This window comes from Etheostoma spectabile, chromosome 6, assembly GCF_008692095.1.
Source record: "Etheostoma spectabile isolate EspeVRDwgs_2016 chromosome 6, UIUC_Espe_1.0, whole genome shotgun sequence".
NCBI classification, from domain to species: domain Eukaryota; kingdom Metazoa; phylum Chordata; class Actinopteri; order Perciformes; family Percidae; genus Etheostoma; species Etheostoma spectabile.
This window is the reverse complement of record NC_045738.1, coordinates 19,617,681-19,621,983: the sequence shown is the minus strand read 5'-3', so window position 1 is coordinate 19,621,983 and position 4,303 is coordinate 19,617,681. Positions and strand designations below refer to the sequence as shown.

At 40.9% G+C, this 4,303-nt stretch overlaps 1 long non-coding RNA gene across 1 annotated transcript in view; it reads left to right on the top strand.

The window, feature by feature from the left end:
- The first annotated feature begins 2,047 nt into the window (after positions 1–2,047).
- Positions 2,048–4,303, top strand: part of LOC116690570 (uncharacterized) — a 9,313-nt gene continuing 7,057 nt past the window's right edge. Inside the window, exons 1-2 of the long non-coding RNA XR_004332291.1 lie at positions 2,048–2,058; positions 2,104–2,106. This is a non-coding gene — a long non-coding RNA (uncharacterized LOC116690570). The remainder of the gene's footprint in view (positions 2,059–2,103; positions 2,107–4,303) is intronic.

The window sequence follows — 4,303 nt, the reverse complement described above, 5'->3', positions numbered from 1 at the left end:
GAGGTCAGACGCTTCACTGATGACACACCACCGCTAGAACAGGGCAAGGAGGTGTGAAGAAGTGCTGCTGGGCATTTTCACACGATACACAGATTTATGGGCCCATGTCTTAAAGGTTTAACGAACATCTCAGCAAAGTCTCAGCCAATCAGAGGGTGCTGTCTGGAACATGTATACATATAGGTTCACATGGGTCCCTTTTCATATGATGCTCATTTTCAAACTGTGGGTACTTTATTTACCTCAGCTACAAAGAGAACCAGGCCGTTATTAGTCATTTTACTACAGAAACTTTGGGGGGGGGGGGGGGGGGTCTGAGGCCCTGTAGACTTAACATGCGAGGCTCTGCTTGTTGCACACACGCAAGAATCCCTGTCAACCTGCACAGGGACGGCCGTTATTCAGACAGCTACTGTAGATAGATAGATAGACAGACAGAGTGGAGAGAGAGAGACAGACAGACAGACAGAGAGAGAGAGAGAGAGAGAGAGAGAGAAATAGACAGACAGACAGGCAGACAGATAGATAGATAGATAGATAGATAGATAGATAGATAGATAGATAGATAGATAGATATGGATCCTAATAAAATGGGAAATTACAGTGTTACAGCAGCAAAATCAGTCACACAGCACAGAATATAAATATAAATGAAATACTAGGATACAAAATACATACATACAATGTACATGAAATAATAATAGGAATAAAATCCAAGAACAATTTTTTGAATTTATACTAGTAAATAGTCATATCTTGCGTGTGTGTGTGTGTTCTTGTGTGCCTTGCTGTGTGCGCATGTGTTAAATGTGGACGTACGTCCTCTCCGTTGCTAAAATACGTGCCAAAATAGACAGGATGAAAGACGTTGCCACGGCGATAGTTGTATTCTTCCAGTTGTTGGTGTTGAGAGAGATAACGGACTACTTAGCAGACAGAGTGATAGGCCGTCTGACCCGTGGCGCGGCAGCTCAGCTGCCTCTCCCTTTATATTCTCTCCATATCTTTACATAGCGTCCAACTAAGTGATAAAGTGAAAGTCCCTGTCCTCGTCCTCTTGCCCGCAAACTCAGCAATAAAGTCTCTGTAGTCCAGTGTTTGTGGATCGTGTAGCTGACACTGTTTCTCCCGTCTCCTTCTCACACGCTTGACCTCTTGCAGGTTGCCCTAACGTAGCCATGGTCAGAAATTAAACCATTTTTTTGGGGACAAACTGCTATTTCATTTTCAAGCACATTGAGTCAAGAACAGGCATAAAGAAATATAGAATATAAAGAATAACAAGATAAGAGAATGTTAAAAAAAAAACATTTAAAAGCATTTTAAGCATTTTTTTTTTACATTTGTCACTTTTTTTTTACATTTTTGTCACTTTGTTCTAAATTTTTGTCACTTTTTCACTTTTTATTTATATTTGTTTTACTTTTATTGACATTTGTCTTTTTTCACTTTTTTCTTCTTTTTTCTCTCCAAATGCTATAAAATTGACAAAAAACACCCAAATTCAATGAAAGTAGTGAAGTGATTATTTATTTATGAGGAACGTTGCAGGGAACCATCAACTTTACTTTTTTGGACAATTTGTGTGAAAGAAACCCAAATTTCTGATATAGAAACTTTTTGAAAAGGGGTCAAATTTGACCCAAACACAACGGGAGGGTTAAAATCTTCTTCATTAAAAATAGCAAATAACATTATATCAGCCTTAGACCCCCTCTCAAGTCTCTGTCAGTGGAGAGGGTGAGAAACGTATACTGCACAGATGCTTAGTGACACAATCTTTCCAAGGAATGCGATGGTCAGGTCAAGACAGGCAGAGGACACTGTGTCTCATCAGTGTGTAATTCATGAGAACATTGTGACGCAGACGCTGTGTATCTGGCTTTGTGTGATTACATGATGAAAGCAACCAAGGTATTCAGCTTCTGTTTGAGCAGACAATGTTCATCATGCTTAGATCACACTGGTTGTTAGGTGTACCTAAAACTCACTCACAGTCACTATAGTCACACCTATGTTATTTGTATGTTTGTTTTTCTTTGGTTGATTTCCTTTTTCGTAATGTGATATTTTTATCTCTCAAGTTCTTTGTCGGAGTCTCAGCGCGTTCTGTAATGTCTGTTATGACGACCTTAATCTATCGACCTGCAGCACATGCCTTATCTACACATTTTATTTAGACTGGATGAACCCAGCCCGATCTGATTTGATTTGACTTGATTTGATTTTGCCCCGCAGCTCAGGCTGTAAAGTTGCAAATTTTTTCTATCCTACTTCCGTTAAAAATCTGCGGGGTCCAATCATAAAATGTTAAAACCGCACTATTGGCGGTTTTAACATGATGACGATAGAGAAGTGACGGCAAGCAGCTCTTTGTTTACATTCAACATTTCATTTTCCTTCAGTACGCCGTCTGGGTTTCCTGTGTATTCCTGGGTTTTCTCCGACCAAATATTTGGCGGTCCAATCAGTGAACAGAGGGAATGGCTGAGAACGATGACGTTGAAGTTCGGTAACCATCTAGGTAACCTAAGATGCGAGCCAAACCATTCGGTCTGTTGTGGCAAAGCTGCCGAATATCCAGAGGTTAAAATCTGAGCAAGAACAATCGTAATAGTTTTTCAACAGAGTACCCGCCTTCAAGGAAGTTAACATTTGTCAATGGAGAGGGGCCAGACTCTCTGTACAAATGAAATGTACCAGAGTCTGGTAGGACCAGGCTGATGTACCAGAGTCTGGTAGGACCAGGGTGATGGAAAAGATCGGGTTAGGACCAGGGCTGAGGGACCAGAGTCTGGTAGGACCAGGCTGATGGACCAGAGTCTGGTAGGACCAGGCTGATGGACCAGAGTCGGGTAGGACCAGGCTGATGTACCAGAGTCGGGTAGGACCAGGTTGATGTACCAGAGTCTGGTAGGACCAGGCTGATGTACCAGAGTCTGGTAGGACCAGGTTGATGTATCAGAGTCTGGTAGGACCAGGCTGCCGAAGGCTTGCAGACAGCAACCCATTGATAAAGTACGTCACCCGGATCGTTGGTCTGATTGGTTGAAGGACTACCCAATTGCGTGCAGAGTCATGAACTATGCCCGTTGGTCACGCCTCTTGCGCAGTAGAAAATACAGAGCAGACTCCCCAAACTAATGTTGAATTTTAAAAGATTGACCTTTACCTTTCTTTCTATCTTTGGAAAACCCTCTCATTTGATTACAAAATCATTCTAACAAGACGTGTTTTGCTCTGCTGTAGCTTGAAGGGATATTTGCATAATTTAATCAAGAAAATGTTCCCGCCAAGTCAGTTACCGCTCAGGTTTTTTCCAGAGGCATTAGAGCCAGGCCCTTTTTTTCGCTTCTCTGTAACCTCCTTTTACTTTCATTCTCACTTTCTTTTTTGAATCTCTTTTCTGAATCAGTCTGCTTTATTTACTTTACCATGTTGCCAATGTTTTATCCATTGGGAGAAATCCCCTGTCCTTCATTTACTGTAATCTTATCATTTATTCTGCAGACTGATGATGACACCATCACTTTGATTCGACACCAAACAGATTGTTGCCTGCGTTTTCAGTTTCTGTTTGCTGTTAAGTTTGTTAAAAAAAAGTGAAAAAATGTACAGAAAAATCCCATGCAACCTGGATGCAATACTGCTGGCCCCCAGGATGTTAATGTGGTCTTCTTTTCATAAAGAGTACATAATATGCATTGATTTTGCCTATTTGTGCATTGTTTTTTTTTATAGATTATTTTTGGGGCATGTTTCAGGCCTGGCAGAAAAGACCAGGCTCAGTTGTGTGTTTAACCCGCAGAAAGATAAATAACCAGACAAAAGCACATATTTCTTGCATTCAAAATTAAGATATTTTTTAAACATTTGAGTTCATTTCTTGTGTCGTAGCTTTATCGACCTTTTACGTTACAGGGTTGCATGAAGAAATGCAGTTCCTATGATCAGCACTGCGTGTTATAAAGTACAAAAAACAATAATCCAATAAAATAAAGACTAAAGTTAAAGCTATAGTGTGTAGTTTCTCTCGCACCCCATGAGGAATTCTATGTAATGACAACAACACTGTCAGCGCATCCACATGATACAAGCCTTCTGTGATCGGGCACCGTTCCCCACCCCTCCTCCAAACAGTTGCTATAGTAGCCAAGGAGGACACGGAGGATTAAAAAAACATAATGGACTCTTCAGATAAGGTAATTATCTTCACTCGAGTTTCTGCGTGAAAGTCACCGGACGCCACAATCTTCTGAACATGGTCATGCTGAGAAATACAGAGAGAGTTGTGTGGAGCTGA